At 40.8% G+C, this 19,450-nt stretch overlaps 1 protein-coding gene across 4 annotated transcripts in view; it reads left to right on the top strand.

Annotated features, from left to right (window-relative positions):
* Window positions 1-19,450, top strand: part of LOC100387637 (cytochrome P450 4A11-like) — an 82,890-nt gene that overhangs the window by 9,586 nt on the left and 53,854 nt on the right. For 2 of the 4 annotated variants that reach the window (XM_078331660.1, XM_078331656.1), the window contains exons 2-3: window positions 18,077-18,561; window positions 19,305-19,433. The gene's annotated coding sequence lies outside the window, so the exon portion shown is untranslated. Of the gene's footprint in view, window positions 1-5,306; window positions 5,502-18,076; window positions 18,562-19,304; window positions 19,434-19,450 lie in introns of all 4 variants that reach the window. The other 2 variants (XM_078331659.1, XM_078331658.1) reach the window with 2 other exon arrangements.

Here is a 19,450-nt window from a genome sequence, read left to right as displayed (position 1 = left end):
ACTAGTTTATGTCCATAGAGTTGTTTGTAATGATCTCTGATGATGGTTTGAATATCTGTGGAATCTGTGGTGATTTCCCCTTTATCATTTCTTTATTGCATCTATTTGGTTGTTCTCTCTTTTCTTTTTTATCAGTCTGGCTAGTGGTCTGTCTATTTTGTTGATCTTTTCAAAAAACCATCTCTTGGATTTACTGATTTTTTTGAAGGGGTTTTCGTGTCTCTATCTCCTTCAGTTCTGCTCTGATCTTAGTTATTTTTTGTTTTCTGCTAGGTTTTGAGTTTTTTTTGATCTTGTTCCTCTAGCTCTTTCAGTTTTGACGATAGGGTGTCAATTTTGGATTTCTCCATTCTTCTCATGTGGGCACTTATTGCTATATATTTTACTCTGGAGACTGCTTTAAATGTGTCCCAGAGATTCTGGTATGTTGTGTCTTCATTCTCGTTGGTTTTAAAGAACTTCTTTATTTCTGCCTTCATTTCATTGTTTATCCGGTCAACATTCAAGAGCCAGTTGTTCAGTTTCCATGAAGCTGTGTGGTTCTGAGTTAGTTTCTGAATTCTGAGTTCTAACTTGATTGCACTATGGTCTGAGAGACTGTTTGTTATAATTTCCATTGTTTTGCATTTGCTGAGGAGTGCTTTACTTCCAATTATGTAGTCAATTTTAGAGTAGGTGTGATGTGGTGGTGAGAAAATGTATAGTCTGTGGATTTGGGATGGAAAGTTCTGTAAATGTGTATCAGGTTTGCTTTTTCCAGGTGTGAGTTCAAGCCCTGGATATCCTTGTTAATTTTCTGTCTAGTTGATCTGTCTCATATTAACAGTGGAGTGTTAAAGTCTCTCACTATTATTGTGTGGGAGTCTAAGTCTCTTTGTAAGTCATTAAGAACTTGCCTTATATATTTGGGTGCTCCTGTATTGGGTCCATATATATTTAGGATCATTAGCTCTTCTTGTTGTATCGATCCTTTTACCATTATGTAATGACCTTCTTTGTCTCTTTTGATCTTTGTTGCTTTAAAGTCTATTTTATCAGAGACGAGAATTGCAACTTTTGCTTCTTTTTGCTCTCCATTTGCTTGGTAAATCTTCTTCCATCCCTTTATTTTGAGCCTTTGTGTATCCTTGCATGTGAGATGGGTTTCCTGGATACAGCACACCAATGGGTTTTGGTTTTTTATCCAATTTGCCAGTCTGTGTCTTTTGATTGGTGCATTTAGCCCATTTACATTTAGGGTTAGTATTGTTATGTGGGAATTTGATACTGCCATTTTGATGCTAGCTGGCTGTTTTGCCCATTAGTTGATGCAGAGTCTTCATTTTATTGATGCTCTTTAGCATTTGGTATGTTTTTGGAATGGCTGGTAGTGGTTCTTCCTTTCTATGTGTAGTGCCTCTTTCAGGAGCTCTTGTAAAGTAGTCCTGGTGGTGACAAAATCTCTGAGTACTTGCTTGTTTGCAAAGGATTTTATTTTTTCCTTCACTTCTGAAGCTCAGTTTGGCTGGATATGAAATTCTGGGTTGAAAGTTCTTTTTTTAAGGGTGTTGAATATTGGCCCCCACTCTCTTCTGGCTTGTAGGGTATCTGCCGAGAGATCTGCTGTGAGTCTGATGGGCTTCCCTTTGTGGGTGACCTGACCTTTCTCTCTGGCTGCCCTTAGCATTTTCTCCTTCATTTCAACCCTGGTGAATCTCACGATTATGTGCCTTGGGGTTGCTCTTTTTGAGGAATATCTTTGTGGTGTTCTCTGTATTTCCTGGACTTGAATATTGGCCTGCCTTGCTAGGTAGGGGAGATTTTCCTGGATAATATCCTGAAGAGTATTTTCCAGCTTGGATTCGTTCTCTTCATCACATTCAGGTACACCTATGAAACGTAGATTAGATCTCTTCACATAGTTCCACATTTCTTGGAGACTTTGTTCATTCCTTTTGGTGCTTTTTTTTCTCTATTCTTGCCTTCTCGTTTTATTTCATTGAGTTGATCTTCAACTTCTGATATCCTTTCTTCTGCTTGGTCAATTCGGCTGTTGAAACTTGTGCATGCTTTATGAAGTTCTCATGTTGTGTTTTTCAGCTCCTTCAATTCACTCATATTCCTTTCTAAGTTGTCCATTTTTGTTATCATTTCCTCGAATCTCATTTCAAGGTTCGTAGTTTCTTTGCATTGAGTTAGAACATGTTCTTTTAGCTCACGGAAGTTTCTGATTACTCACCTTCTGAAGTCTGATCCTGTCATTTCATCACACTCATTCTCCATCCAGCTTTGGTCCCTTGCTGGTGAGGAGTTGTGGTTTCTTGTAGGAGGCAAGGTGTTCTGGTTTTAAGTGTTTTCCTCCTTTTGTGCTGGTTTCTTCCCATCTTTTTGGATTTATCCACCTGTAGTCTGAGTAGTTGCTGACATTTCGATTGGGTCTCTGAGTGGATGCCCAGGTTGTTGATGATGAAGTATTTCTGTTAGTTAGTTTTCCTTCTAACACTCTAGCCCCTCTGCTGTATGACTGCTGAGGTCTATTCCAGGCCCTGCTTGTCTCGGGTACACCTGTAGCAGCTGCAGAACAGTGAGGGATGCTACCAGTTTCTTCTTCTGCTATCTTTGTCCCAGAATGATGCCTGCAAATGTCAGTCTGATCAGTCCTTTTTGAGGTGACTCTTTGGATATACAGGGGTCAGGGAGCTGCTTGAGGGGATGGTCTGTACTTTATAGGAGCTCAAGTGCTGAGCTGTGAGCTCCATTGTTCATTCAGAGCTGTTAGGCAGGTGCATTTAAGTCTGCTGCAGCAGAACTTATAAAACCCCTTTTTTTCCTCAGATGCTCTGTCTCAGGGAGTTAGGGATTTCTTTATGAGTATTTGTTGCACTGTCCTACCCAGCTAGGAGGCAGTCTATTCACTATTTGCCTGCCGAGGCTTCACCCTGCTACCACGGTGTCTGCCTTGTTGCCATGGGCTCCACCCTGCTGTCGTGGGCTGTGACCTGTTGGCAGAGTCTCTCTTTTATGGCGGGTTGCCTCAGCAATGGCAGGCTGTGTTAACAATGGGAGTGTACCTCAGTAGGGGCAGAATGCCTCAGTAATGACGGACGCCCCTCCCCCACCAAGCTGCACTGTCCTGGATTCAGCTGTGCCTGCAGTGAAACTCTCAACCCTGAGCGTTTTGAATCACCGTTTTGTTTGTCCCTGTGGGGGTGGGACCCACCGAGCCTGATCACCTGGCTCCCTGTCTCAGGGCCCTTTCCCTTTTCTTTTTTTTTTTTTTTTAAGTTGAACAGTTGACTCTCTCCCAGGTGTTTCAGTCGCCTGCTGATAAGGCACTGGAATCTGTGTGATTTCCCATGCAGCAACCCACTGCGCCGGCTCAAATGTTGCTTCCAGGGAATCTCCTGGTCTGGCTCACTGTCCAAGTCCCATTTAATCAGATGGATATGCTAACCTGCCCTCCCAAATCTCAGATTGCCATTTTAACAGGGCACCCAGACCAGCATGTATTGTGCAGAGTGCTGCTGTGCTGTGGCACCAGCAGAAACAGCCACGCCAGCCGAAAGGGCTGCGCTGGTGTCCCGCATCTCTCCTACACCTGGGAATTTCCCCATTCTGTGGGCAACAAAGGTCTGTCTGGAAATGCGGCTTGGACTCACCCTCTGCCCCTTCACAGAGAGCTGCAATCCTGAGTTGCTCCTACCATGCCATCTTCCAGTAGTTTGGGTTTTGAAGTGGTTCAACTGGGAAGACAAACATATAAGCAAAATAGAAAGAGTGGGAGGAGGAAACAGGATGATTATATCTCTGATGCTGGATAACCTAGCTTTATTTTTCAGAGAATTCTGAGCATCTTCTGCCATGGCAGGGGCAGGGAAGATATTAAATGGCTGAGTAGAGCAGAGATTCAGAACAGCTGCTATGGTTATTGCTGGGGGGTGTTGGCAAGTCAGCTGTTAAAAGACTTAGAAACTAGTAGAAATTGCATAGCAGGTTCCATGCAAAAGGTCACTGGCACACAGTTGCATCATTTTCTCCAGTCAATAGCCTGGAGGTAAGAGAATGGAAAGTTTCAGTAAGGAAGCATAGAGCCAGTCCCTACTCTCACTGTGCTGCTCTGTCCCTCTGCCAATGCTGGGCAACACCAGGACACAAAAATGGATCAAAGGTAGGTCAGCAATGGCAGCTTCGGTGGCATGGTGCATAGGTCCAGATATCAGCAACCCAGGCTCTGACCTGGGGCCCAGAGCTTCTGCATGGATTTGAGCCATGTAAGGAGTGAAATAGACACCAGATCTACATTATCAGAGCCAGACCTACCATACTCTCAGGACTCTCTTATTTCTTACCTAACTCTACTCAGAAGTTGTTTGTTGAATGAAAAAGAATTGAAGGGCCCCATGTCCCTACACTAGGGCTGCCCATACTGTCCTCTTAGGCTTCTATTGCCTTGATATATTTGCTCCCTACTGCTGAGGTTTCCACAATCGCTCAGGTCTACTTCTGCTTTCAGAACACTGAAGAGTCCTTCCAGTTTTTGTCCTCTAAAAAATGTATATACATTTCTCATCAACCAAGTGATTACACAGGTTAACAATATCCAAAAGTTAATTCTGATCATATGAGAAGCTCGTTTTAATTTTGCAATACAATTTTTGAGAGTACAGATGTCATTTTACAAACACTTGATTTCCAGTTAATATGTTATAATGCAATAATGCATCTTCTCTGCAATTAGAGAAGAATCTGAACAGGAAATCTCAAATATAGGGAAAAGCCAAGCCTTATTAACAAAGGACTCCTGAGAAAATTAAGGAGGTCCATGCCCCCTCCCACCTCAGGACAAATGGGAGGAGCTCATCAGCCAAGACTTCCTTCTGGAGGTCTTTCAGGCCATCTTGATGACCCTGGACACCATAATGAAGTGTGCCTTCAGCCACGAGGGCAGCCTTCAGCTGGACAGGTCAGTGATAATCCTTCAAGGTCAGTGTCCTTCTTTATCCAACTAGAATAGATGTATCTGAAGGGCTGGTGGGGCAGTTTGGAGCCACCCCTCCCCATGAAGGTTGATGCAGCTATTGACCAAGCTCCATTCCAAACCAGAACAACCATGACTCAGACACAGACCCCTGAATCCTAGCTCACATATAACCAGACTATTCATGCCTTCTTATAAATGTCTGAGAATCAAGGGATATAATATAGAAATGACAAAGGCCTCAGAGTTGCCTGTTCCCACTACTTGAGGCCATCTCCACCCAGACGACACTCCACCTCCAAGTCAGAGGCAGTCCAGAATCGTGTCTCTTCTGCACCCTATCTTTCAGGAATTCTCAGTCCAACATCCAGGCCACTGGGGCTCTGAACAACCTGGGGATTTTTCCTCTTATGAGAAATGCCTTTCACCAGAATGATGCCATCTACAGCCTGACCCCTGCTGCCCACTGGACACACCACACCTGCCAGCTCGCCCATCAGCACACAGGTTCTATCTCCTCCATTTATCACCCACCCCTTTCCAGGTACAGCTAAAGGAGCCTACCCTGACCCCTCAGGCAGAAGGTGCAAATACAGGAGCTGAAACACACTCAGGCTGGGGACTTTACTGCCCCCATCTGAGCCACCAGTAGAGTTCAGCATGAGTGTGGGAGTGGGTGTGTGGTCAGGGATGGGAGCCATAGCACTGTGTGAGGCAGGGCAGGTATGGGAAGCTGAGATGTTAGGGGCCAGATGCTGTGCAGGGCTTTGCCTGGGCCCCTCCATGGAGATGGTTGAATGAGATCTCTTCCCACCAGCTTTCAAGCTGCAACCTCTGCCTCTGAGTTGCAGGAGGCTGTCTATTTCTTGTGGGGACAAGGACTGGCTCTGAGGGCCTCCACTTAGCATACCGTATTCCCGTCCCCTGCTCTCAACCCCTGCCTGACTGCCCACATCCCACTTTCTGCTTACCTGCTCTTCTTCCCTCCTGCCTGTTCTTCTGTCTACTCTCCCCTAATCTGTCTTCTCTTCTCTCTTTCATCTTTCCCTAGGGTCCCTACCTACTTGTCTGTGTCTTACCCACCTGCATTCCTGACTGTCCACTCAAATCCTGATCTTCTTCCTGCCCTCCAGCCTGTCTGCCCATAGACCTATCTTCCTTCTACCTGCTTATCTGTCCTATATGAGTTTTCTATTGGCCCTGTAATACAGTACCACAACATGAGTGGCTTAAAACAATAGAAACTTAAGAGTCTTATAGTTCTTGAGGTCAGTTATCTGAATTGGGTTTTCCTGGTGCAGATCCAAGGTATTGCAGGAGTTCTAGAAAAAATCCCTTTTCTCTTTTCCAATTTTGTAGTTCCTTGAGCTTTGTTCTCTAGGTTTTTAGTAATTGGATTAGGTCCACATAGATTATCAAGGATATTCTCCTTTACTTGAAGTCAACTGATTGTCGATGTTAACCACAACTACAAATCTCTTCACAGCAACATCTTGAGTAGTATTTAATTGAATAGGCAGGTAATACAGTCCATCCAAGTTGACACATAAAACTAAATGTCATATTTTAGTCTTAGCAACTTGGCACCTATACATACACATCCACTTAAGCCTAATTAGTATGCAAATTAAAACTATAACAAAGTCATATTTTTGCCAACTGTGCAACATACAATTGAAAACACATTAATCATTTCCTCACCAAGGCAATGCATAGTCATTGGATGATGTTTGCTTTTCTCCTCTATAATTCTGTAACTTAAAAACTGTGATGTAAAATTAACTATTATTAATATATCTTATATTGGATGTGAATGCAATAAGAGAGGGAAGCTCCATGGTGTGTGCCACTGAGACTTGCCCTGCCTCACACAGTGCTACAGCTCCCAAACATATTCAGAACAAAATAATTAAGAAACAATCCTAACAATTAGAGTCCTTGTATCAGTGATTACATAGTCACAGCTCTCATTTAGAACTATTTTCCACTACACATTCCATATTCCCTTTGCCTACTAGAGTGACCCAAATCTTCATTGTTGCAGAATCTGGACCATTAATAGTCCTGTCTGATTTGAACTGTTGTATTTTTCATTTACTTTAATCATAGGACACAAAAGTACTCAGATATGCCCCATAGTATCTCCTATATTTCAATATATATCAAATTCAAGGGTATAATTTGGGTCACTCTGGGTGAAAGCGTTTCTCCCTGTGAAACTGAGACCTCTAGGCACACAGAGAGAAACACTGTAAGACGGAAATCAAAATTTTTTCTATTGGATCACTAGTAGGGTAATTCTAGTAGGGCCATTCCCATTTCATGGTCACCCAGAAGCTTTCCTTTTGCATTATTGCCTTTTTAAAGTCATTTGATTAGTACTATCCAGTGCTGATATTTTCATTTCTTCTGTTGTCACATCATGGCATGAGCTACATTCTGGAATTCTGAACCCATAAACCTTGGCTATGGAAGAAACAGTACCCTATATTGGACATTAATTCATAACATTTATAACCTCCTAGAGAAGCTTACCCCAGCTCTACAAGTTATTGCCCCCTAGCTGTTATTGTTCCTGAAGTTATTTCTGTGGTTCCAGAATGCATAACTGGAATAGACATACTCAGCAACTGGCAAAGAAATCTCAGCAGAATTGAGAGGTTTGTTATCGCCAGCTTATCGGTATCTTCCCATATGTTCCCATTCCAATTTTCAAGTTCCCATTACTTTCAATCAGTGTTCTCATTTTAATAGAGGACACCCTGCAAGGTTTAGAATTTAATTTGCATTTTAATTCAGACACTGGTAGGGTCTGCATAGTTCGAGTTGGGAATCTGAATCCCTTATCTCATCTTTTTCTTTCCCCGTTTTCTCCAGTGTGGTTAGAAGCAACCATTCAATCCTAAAATTATCCTTAATTTGACTAAAGTATTATAAGGTATCAAATACATGCTTATGCAGAACCTTGTCTTCTATGAGGTTGCCTTTCATAAGGCCTTTAGGTATTTGATGAGTAGTATCCAATGGTGATATTTTACTTATCTCTCTTGCCACATCATGTCATGGACTGGAGTTGTAAAAGTTAGAACAATCTAGATAAAGAGTTGCTTTCTTCTAGTTTCCAACATGTCTTTCATTTTCTTCTGAGTCCCTAGAAGAACCTTTAATGTTCCTATTTCTACTAACATTCTATTCTGAGATATAAATATTCTTCAAACTATTACCAGTGGCAGGTATCCATGTTACGGTGGGTTACCAGCAGCATATCACATGTGTCTGCAGCAACTTCAGTTTTTGCCTCCTCAGAAGAAAGAATTTGACCAAGGGGCATAAAGCAGAAAAAAGAGACCAAGAAAAGTCTCATAGCAGGAGTGTAAGTTTATTTTTAAAAGGCCTTAGAACAGGAAAGAAAGGAACATTCTTTTGGAAGAGAGTCTAGTGGGCACCTGAAGGTCAAAGAGCATATTGAACCTTGAACTTAGGACTTCATAAGTTTCCCATGATTCTTCCCTGGGGGATGCTTCCCACATGTGCAGTTCCCTCCTTACCATTGGGAACTGAACACATGCAGTGTGTTTCGGAAGTTGTACACATGCCCATCTGAGGCTTTCTTTCTTTCTTTTTTTTTTTCAGAATATAATTTTTCTGTGGAATTTTCCAAGAATGTAACTTCCATGAAAATTTGAGGGGGAATTATACTTTGTTTAATTCTACAACTTTATCAAGAGTTGTTCACCATTTCAGAAATTGTGTAGTAGGAAGTAATATAAATTGTATTTGAATCCCAATACAACACACCTGTGTCAGTCTGCATTTCTTGAAATTCTATGTATATATATTCATTTTGCCCTCTTCCATAATGTCAAATACTAATAAAGTAGTCAATTGTATACAGTCTTACTTTTCCTAAATCTAAAAGTTCATTATAATTAGGTAGAAATGTCTGACCACTTCATTGTGTCTTCTAGTGAAGTTTTATTTATTTATTTTGAAAGAAAAAGAAGGAGAGAAGGAGAGAAAGAAAGAGGAAGAAAAAGAGGGAGAGAGAACAGGAATATTGCTTTATTCTAAGAACGGTTATTAATAATGGCCAATCAATATTTTGTGTATTTAAAGTGGAGAATGTATATTTTGTGTATTTAAAGTGGGGAGCTCTATAAATATTTATTAAGTTTACTTGTTCCAGATCTGAGTTCAAGTCCTGGAGATCCTTATTGATTTTCTGTCTCGTTGAGTCTAAATCTCTTTATGGGTCTTATGTATCTGGCTGTTAGGATTGTTAGCTCTTATTGTTGCATTGATCCTTTTACCACTGTATCTTTGTTGCTTTGAAATCTATTTTATCAAATGCAAGAATTGCAACTCCTGCTTTTTGTTTATTTATTTTTGCTCTCCATTTGATTGGTAAATCTTTCTCCAACCTTTTGTTTTGAGTCTTTGTGTATATTTGGATATAAAATGGGTCTGGGTGTAGTATACCATTAGGTTTTTGGCTGTATCTTTTGATTGGGGGATTTAGTCGATTTAAATTTAGGATTACTGCCATTTGATGTTAACTGGCTGTTTTATCCATTTGTTGATGTAAATTCTTCTTTATGTTGATGCTCTTTACTTTTTGGTATATTTTTAGAAAGGCTAATACTGGTTGTTCCTTTCTGTGTGTAATGCTTCTTTCAGAAGTTCTTGTAAAGCAGGCCTGGTGGTAATAAAATCTCTGAGTACTTGCTTGTTCATAAAAGATTTTATTTTTCCTTCAATTGTGAAGCTTAGTTTGGCAGGATATGAAATTCTGGGCTGAAAGTTCTGTTCTTTAAGGATGTTGAATATCAGCCCCCACTCTCTTCTGGCTTGTAGGGTTTCTGCCAAGAGATCTGCTGTAAGTCTAATAGGCTTCCCTTTGTGGGTAACCTGACCTTTCTCTCTGGCTGCCCTTAGTATTTTCTCCTTCATTTCAACCCTGGTGAATCTAATGATTATGTGCCTTGGGGTTGCTCTTCTTGAGGAATATCTTTGTGGTTTTCTCTGTATTACCTGGGGTTGAATAGTGTCCTGCTTTGCTAGATTGGGAAAATTTTCCTGGATAATATCCTGAAGAGTATTTTCCAGCTTGGATTCATTCTCTTTGCCACATTCAGGTACACCTATCAAACGTAGATTAGGTCTTTTCATATAGTCCCATATTTCTTGGAGACTTTGCTTATTCCTTTTTATCCTTTTTACTCTATTCTTGTCTTCTCATTTTATTTCATTTATTTCATTAACTAACTCTGTTAGTTCATTTATATTCCTCTCTATATTGTCTATTCTTTTTAGCATTTCGTCAAACCTTTTTTCAAAGTTCTTAGTTTCTTTACATTGGGTTAGAACAAGTTCTTTTAAATCCCAGAAGTTTCTTATCATCCACCTTCTGAAGTGTACTTCAGATAATGGAACACAGTCCTTTTCCATCAGGGCTTGTTCTGTTGCTGATGAGGAACTGCAATCCCCTGTAGAGGGAGAGGGGTTCTGATTTTGGGTATTCTCGGCCTTTTTAGGCTGGTTTCTTCCCTTTATTATGAATTTATCCATCTGTCTTCTTTACAATTACTGCCTTTCTAATTAGGTTTCTGAGTGGACGTCCAATTTATTGATTCTCAGTGCTGGAATCCGAGTAACCCACTGTGCTGGCCAAAACAGCAGTGATAAGACTGATGGTGCTCTTCTGCCTGGGAATCTCCAGTCTGGCTTCCTTCTTGAGTCTGTAACAAGCAGCTCTGCCTTCCTGGAGCTCCAAGCATTGGTCAGTATGGGAACCAGTCCCATTTACTCTGTACAAAGAGCTGCCACGTCGAGGCCCCAGCAAAATCACTGCACCAGCCACAAGAGTTGCGCTGGTGACCCGTGGGGCTCCTCCACTGGAAATCTTTTGGTCCGTGAGTGATGAAAATTCATCTGAAAGTGTGGCATCCTCTCGTTCTCTGCCCTTTCACTGGGAGCTACAATCCCGAGCTGTTAGCAATCAGCCATCTTGGATCTCTCTCTGGCTTTCTTTCTTTTTCTAGTGGTGTGTACTTGGAAGATCCTACTTTGCCATTTTGTCTCTGAGTGCACATGCCCAGGAAGGTTCTTCTCCCTGACATCTGCTTTCAATTAACACTCTAATGTTAATAGCTGTGGATTATCAGATTGTCTCTCTCTGGCACCTAGGCACTGGCTGTCGAATTATCATTTTGAGAGGCAATGTGATAATTGTTGAACCATCACCTGACATTCCTAGTGGGTTGGGGAGAGCCGTCTCCTGCCCTGCTCATGCCTAACTATCTGTAACAGAACCATATAAGCTTTTCCCTCCATGCTGCTTGCTTCCCTCAGAGCCCTCATTGGAAGCATATCAATGTCCCTATATCTACCAATAGTGTGTTTAGGCAGTGTAGACTTTCTCTATCATGCACTTCAAAATTCTTCCAGTCTGTATCTACTCCTCGATTCCGAAGCTGCTTGTACATTTTTAGGTATTTTGTTACACACCTCATCTCTACTACCAACAGCTTCTGTAACAAATGACCACAAACATAGTGATCTAAAATGACATAGCTGGGTGCAATGACCCATGCCTTTAGTCCTAGCTACTCAGGAGGCTGAGGCAGGAGGATTGTTTGGACCCAAGAGTTTAAAAACAGCCTTGGCAACATAGAGAATACATTGTCTGTAAGAGAAAAAAAGAAAAGAAATTTATTATTCCACAGTTTTAAAGGCCTGAAGCCCAAAATCACTGCTGAAACCAGAGCGTCAGCAGGAATGTGCTCCCTCCAGAGTTCAGGGAATAATCCATTCCCTGCCTCCTCCAGCCTCTGTTGGCGGCCAGCATTCTGTGGCTTATGGCTGCATCCCTCCAATCTTCAAGGGTCAGCATCTTCAAATCTCTCTCTTCCCCGTCTTCTCCTAGCCATCCCTGTTTGTGTCATATCTTCTTCTGCATTTAGGGCCCACCTTGATAATCCAGGATAGTCTCCTCATCTTGAGCCTTAACTTAATCACATTTCCAAAGACTTTTCTCAAATAATATAGCACTTACAGGTTGTAGTAATCAGAACTCGGTATATTTTGGGGCCATTATATTTTCCACTATAGTATAGTCTTCCCCATGGAAAATATATTTGCCCCATACCAACATTCAAAAGGCCTCAATCCATTGCAGTATCAATTTAAGTGAAAAATCTCATCTAAATATCATTAGCTTAATACTAGAGAAACTTTTTCTTATGTTTGTGGTGGGATAGGTGATAATATAATGGAGATTGAAACATGTTACATATATAGAGCTAAGGTTAGTGGTTGTAAAGTCTTTCATAGGAAATGTATGAGTTGGCCATAGTAAAGCAGTGGGTATGACACTCATACTCAAAGGAATAAAATTGTAAGCAGTAAAGTCATAATAGAAAAGTTAATTGTTTAAGTTTCTGGAATATACACAGTATAAAATCCTTCTAAAATGAAATTGTTGTAGGACTATTTATCATAATGATGTTAGCACACTCAGGTAAGAAGAATAGGCAAATAACCCTGCTGCATATTTCATGTTAAAGCCCAATACACATTACGTTTCTCCTTCAGTTAAGTCTAAGAGAGTACTCAAGTAATTTCTTTTAAAGTTGAAATAAATCATATTATAGTAAGTTACCATGAGAAAAAATTAATCATAACTATCCCTAGGTAACTGTAAGAGCTGATAGTGTAAATGACCCACTTATCAATATAACTGATAGGAAAGTGATTGCTAAACTTACTTCATATGAAATTGTGTGGCTGCTCCTCGTGCCCCAATTTAAGATGAAATAACTTAAATTTGAAGTTCATCTGGATCTTAGCATGGAGTATGTAGCTAAGCTTGATACTGGTAAAGTATACAATGTCCTCAAGCTTTTATTGATTAATGGAGATGGCATAGGCAAGAGAATCAATATTGTTAATGTAAGGTAAGAGACAACTGACGCAATGATAAATAATAATATAGAGGAAGCTAATGATAATGATTCCTGAAGAAACAATTGACAGCATTTGTATTTAGTTGTAGCAGTCCATAGGGGGAACTAGCAGTAAGTCTTTCTAAAATTGGATATGTCTTAAAATTTTGTGTACAATTAATATTAAGAATGGTATGGTTAATTAAATAGAAATTAATAATAGTTGAATAACAATCAACATATTGGTAAGAACAAGAGTTGTACCTCTGATCACAAATGTCTAAGTCTTACACAAATAACAAACCATTACGTTAACCAGCTCTATTTGGGGTAAAGTTAGTATTTATTATTTGGGTTAAGATTATTTTACCCATTTAATATAAAGTGATTTTGAAAACTTGGCCTTGTTTCTGGTGTCTTTTCTTCAAAATAGAAGCCAGCCAGGAATGGTAAACTTGGTACTGCAAGGCTTTCGATATTTAGGGAGGGCAAAGACATAACAAAGAAAGAAAACTTCAGACCAATATCACTGGTGAATGTAAATGTAAAAATCCTCTACAAAATATCAGCAAACCGAATCCAGCAATACATCAAGAATTCATTCACCATGATCAAGTAGACTGTACTTCTGGGTTGCAAGGTGGCTCAAATATATAAATCAATAAAAGTGATCCACCACATAAACAGAATTGAAATCGACCATATGATGGTCATCTTAACAGACACAGAAAGGCTTCTGATAAAATCCAACATCCCTTCATGACAAAAACCCTCAACAGACTACGCATCCAAAGAACATGCCTCAAAATAATAACAGCCATGCATGATGAACCAAGCAACCATCATACTAAATGGGCAAAAGGTGGAACCCGCTGGGTGCGGTGACCCACGCCTGTAATCCCAGCACTTTGGGAGGCTGAGGTGGGTGGATCATGAGGTCAGGAGTTCAAGACCAGCCTAACCAACATGCTGAAACCCTGTCTTTACTAAAAATACAAAAATTAGCCAGGTGTAGTGGCATGTGCCTGTAATCCCAGCTATTCAGGATGCTGAGGCAGGAGACTCACTTAAACCCAGGTGGTGGAGGTTGCAGTGAGCCAAGATCATGCCACTGCACTCCAGCCTGGGTGACAAAGCAAGACTCTGTTTCAAAAAACAAAGGTGGAACCATTGCCAGTGAACTGGAACAAGACAAGGAAACTCCCTCTCACAACTCTTACTGAACATAGAACTGGAAGTCCTAGCCAGAGAAATCAGGCAAAAGAAAGAAGTAAAAGCATCCAAATAGAAAAAGAAGAGTTCAAACTATATCTTTTTGCTGACAATATGATTCCATACTTACAAAACCCTGAAGACTCTGTCATGAGACTCCTGGAACTGATAAACAATTTTAGCGACATCTCCGGATACAAAATGGAACCAACACAAGTGCCCATCAAGGATAGACTGAATAAAGAAAATGTGGCACATATACACCATGGAATACTATACAACCATAAAAAGGATGAGTTCATGTCCTTTGCAGGGACAGGGATGAATCTGGAAACCACCATTCTCAGCAAACTGACACAAGAACCAAAAACCAAACACTGCATATTCTCACTCATAGGCAGATGTTAAACAATGAGAACACATGGACACAGGGAGGGGAGCATCACACACTTGGGTCTGTTGGGGTTTGGGAGGCTAGGGGAGGGATGTCAGTGGGGTGGGGAAATTGGGGAGGGATAACATTAGGAGAAAAATCTAATGTAGGCAGCAAACCACCACGGCATGTGTATACCTATGTAACAATCCCACAAGATCTGCATATGTACCCCAGAACTTAAAGTATAATAAAAAAAAAAAAAAACAAAATCAATGTACAAAAATCAGGAGCATTTCTTTTTTTCCCTACTAAAATATATTTTAATAGCTGGTGTTAACAATTTGCATAACAAAAGCCAAATTATATTAATAACATTGTAACATTCTGTAAGCCCCTTCATTTGAAAAACATTCAATGTTTTCTTCAAAACTGTTACACTCTCAAAGTTAGTCTTGCAAATTAATGGTCAAGGAAAATTCTACATATTTGGAAGCAAATAGAAACCAAACTGCACAATGGTTCAATTTTGATCACAGGTCAAAGATCAACAGTTTCACGTCATGCCTGTTATACACTTGATGCTGCTTCCCAAATGCTCAGTAATTCATTGCAGGGACACTGTAGAATGGGACTGTGATGCAGTTTTCTCTTTTTCTTTAAAGCACATCATTCTTAACAGCAACTGGATTACAAAGAAGTAGACACTATGCAAACTGGATACCATATCTCAAACACAAAAATCCTATGGAATTCCCATGAATATACTGAAGTAATACAGACAGTTGAGAAAATTTGCTAAAAGATTCTTCCCAAGTTTATAAATTCGAGTAGTCTGAGCATCATGGAATAATGACCACAGAAGAAACATACGATGCCTTGACTTTTTTGATCAATAGTTGACAGTTCCTGGAAAGGGTCCAAAAGACATGGAATACTTCAGAAAGAGACTTTTATTTTAGCATCCTTACTTAACTAGAAGCTCTCCCACCTCCATACCACACTACCCAAAACAACCACGATCTAGCCATTTTCAGATTATTCTATACACCAATAATATTCAGGTTGAGAGTCAAATCAAGAACACACTCCCATTCAAGACAGCCACAAAGAAAATGAAGTACCTAGGAATACAGCTAACCAAGGAAATGAAAGATCTCTACAAAGAGAACTGCCAAACACTGCTGAAAGAAATCAAAGACAACACAAACACATGGAAAAACATTCCATGCTGATGAATTGGAAGAATTAATATCATTAAAGTGGCCATACTGCCCAAGGCAATTTACAAATCCAGTGCTGTTCCTATCAAACTACTAATGCCATTCTTCCAGAATTAGAAAAAAAGTTCTAAAATGTATATGGAAACTAAAAAGAGCCTGAGTAGCAAAAGCAATCCTAAGCAAGCAAGCAAGCAAGCAAGAAAGAAACAAGCAGGAAGTATAATAGTGAAAAGAAAATAGATGATTATACTAAAAAGATATGCACTCCCACGTTCATCGCCACATTCTTCACAATAGCAAAGACATAGAATTAACCTAGAAGCCTATCGATTGTGGATTAGATAAAGAAAACGTGGTGCATGCATACATACATGGAATACTATGCAGCCATAGAAAGAATAAAATTATGTATTTTGCAGTCATATGGATGGGGTTAGAGGCCATAATCTTAAGAAAATAAATGCAAGAACAGAAAACCAAATACCACATATTATCCCTTGTAAGTGGGATCTGAATACTGAACATACAGGGGCATAAACATGGGAACAATAGCTACTATACACTGTTAGACAAGGGAGGCAGGGAGGGGGACATGGGTTGAAAAACTGCTTATTGAGTACTATGCTCACTACCTGGGTACCATATACTCATGTAGCAAACCTGCATATGTTCTTCTTGTATCTAAAATAAAATTTGAAAAAAAAAATATATTTAGTGAGGCTGTAGTAAAAGACAGAGTTTTAAGTAGTCCTATTTTTTAAAGATATTGTTTATCATTTAAAACATGAATAATGTATTCAGAGCATAAGAATAATAAAGCTTTAGAGAATGCTTAGGTAGAGATTTCTAAAAATGCCAGGCAGTGTTAATTCATGTCAATAGTAACTATTCGTAAGACTAGTTCACTTGAGGTTGACAAAGCAACCATTCCCGGTGGCCATTACCACTGACAGTTGAAGCTTTCCTCTCACTATTTCCCACACCCAGTCAACTCTGAACTCTGAAGTCCAAGCTCTGCCCTACCCCTTCAACCCTCCCCAAAGGTGGGTGGGACAACCCTCCCAGGATTTGAGCACAGGTGGGGAGGGGCAGTCAGGGACAGACAGGTACACTCAGAGATCCAGCAGGTGCTGTACCATGGGTGTACCTGTGCCAATCCTCACCAGATTCCGACAGCATCTCTGGGCTCCTTCAAGTGATTTTCTTGCTGTGCCTGCTTCTACTGCTGCTCAAGGCAGCCCAGTTCTACCTGCATTGGCAGTGGCTGCTGAAAGCCGTCCAGCAGTTCCCATCTCATCCTTCCCACTGGCTCTTTGGGCACAGCCAGGAGGTAGGAAGGAGTTGACAGGAGAGTGGGAGGGCAGGCTGGGCCTGGGCTCTAAGATACTTGTTAATCAGTCCACAGATACTTGTTCTTCCTTTCAACTCAGTATTAATGATCTCCTACTGCACGATCTCTAATCTTCCTTACTCCCCAACTAGACTGGAAATTCTACACAGAGCTGTGTCCTAACGCAGTGCCTGAACCACACTTGGCACATGGTGTGTGTGCAGTAAGTGCTGAATGAAGGAACCTGCCCCACTGTAGGGCAAGCTGCCTCAGAGCTGGAGAATGTGGATGTCAGAAGCAGGTGGGCAGAGATTAGAGACTTACGTGGTAGACAGTTGCTTTGAGTTACTAGAAGCAGTTGAAATGAAGAGTTGGCTACATGGACCATCACTAGGACCCAATGTCTGTGAGGGTTCCAGATGAGATTAAAGGAAAGCTGAGTCCTGAAAGCTGAGGAGAGGTGGGTGCACTGTGGCAGAGTGGAGGGGCATTCCAGGTAGAGAAAAGAGCACGTGCCAGGGCCCAGACGAGTGAGCAGGTGTAGCTGGTGTGCGGATCAGCAGCAGCGGTGGCAGCGGCGTTGGAGCTGAAACAAATGGGTGATGGCGGAATTGCCAGCAAGGCTGGAGGCAAGAAAACAAAAGTTGAAGCCAGAAGGCCAAGGGCTTTGTGATACACATCGAAGAGTTTAGAAAGCTGACTTTAGTCAGCAGGGAGCTCAGATTTCATTGATAAGTGAAAATAAGAATAAGAAACCCAAATCTCAACATCATAGATCAACACCAGTGCCATATGCATATACCCAGATTCTGTCCATAAATCTGTACATATTCAGCATGTAGAATACTATATGCACACAATTTTATAGTTAATCATTTTTCACTTAGTCATACACATTCCTAATGCTATTTTTATCTTAAATATTTACACGTATGCTGGGAAAGCATGATTATATTAAATTATTGTGTAATTTGAATGTTTACATTAATTCATTTTATTCTCTAACGATACTAAATTATTTTACAAATCTGCTTACAGAATGATACAAGTTATGCACGTTGCCCATGGAAATTGTTGTGTTTATGACTTCCAGAGATTTTACACAATGTGAAGACAATGGCTGACTTAAGTTTCTGTAGGCAGCATTGACCCCACAGCTCCACACAGCAGACGGACAGAATCTGACCTGAGGTCAAGTTTTGGGGAGAGGACAAGAATCTGGATCAGAGCCTAGATCATCAGAAACAGTCCAAATTCCTGACTTGTACTGGTAGATCCGGAACTACAAGGTCTCTGTGGTTGTCCTGCCCTGCGCTTCGCTCCCGCTGCACAGACTAGAAGAACTAAATGAAAGTGTTCATTTGCCTACCCTTATTGACAGTTCCAACAGGACCAGGAGCTACAACAGATTCAGAAATGGGTGGAGACATTCCCAAGTGCCTGTCTGCATTCGCTATGGGGAGATAAAGTTCGTGTCCAGCTTTATGACCCTGACTACATGAAGGTGATTCTGGGGAGATCAGGTGAGACTGAAATTTTATCTTGACTCAATCAGCTCTTCCCTGCTGATTGATACAGGCCCCTGAGCCTGTAAAATCCCAGTAGAAAGTGACAGTTCAAATATTAATATTTAAACCCTGTCCCAACCATCCACAAAGTCCACAGTCTAGGCTACAGCCAAAAGTATTTACTGAGTAATGAATGTTTAAAACAACTGTGTGGGGCTAAATTTACTGGTTTCCTTTTTTTTTTTTCTGTTCTTTCTTGCTGTTTTAACCTAATAGAGTTAATCTGAAATGAACACTGCCACATGTCTTATAGACATTTAGGTATATGCATATGGCACAGGTGTTGATCTCTAATTTTGAGATTTGGGTTTCTTATTCTCATTGTCACTTATCAGTGAATTATGACATGGATTTGGTAACCATAATTGCTTCCAGTCCTGCATCATTGACAGACTAAGCCACCACCAATGGCTCCATCTCTTACTCTCTGGCCTGGAGGACATTGCCTATGTTTCTCATCAACTCCTTCCTAGGTCTGTGGATTTTCTGCTGTGAGAACACTGAGTCTGACTTCCTAAGCCCACATTGACCTTCATGGCAGACATGGAAAGGGACAGGAGACAAGTGGGAAACGACATGGGTCAAACTGCCAACAGACAGATATCAACTGGTAGAAGCCCATGGTCTGATAGATCCCCTCTGGGGATGCCAAATTTAGTAGTTCCCAGTTTCCTGTAAAGACTTTTCTTGTCTTTCAGACCCCAAAGTTACAGAAATCTCCAGACTCCTGGCTCCCTGGATTGGTACTTACATGTAAACTAGGACTGTCATCTACTGCCCAGGTAGATTTGCTAAGAGCAATCTCTTTGGCTCACAGCGAACAACAGGTGAGGGGCCACCATTG

The sequence above is a fragment of the Callithrix jacchus genome, chromosome 7 (genome assembly GCF_049354715.1).
Source record: "Callithrix jacchus isolate 240 chromosome 7, calJac240_pri, whole genome shotgun sequence".
NCBI classification, from domain to species: Eukaryota; Metazoa; Chordata; class Mammalia; order Primates; family Cebidae; genus Callithrix; species Callithrix jacchus.
Note: the sequence above shows the minus strand (reverse complement) of the source record. Positions and strands in the feature narration are given on the sequence as shown.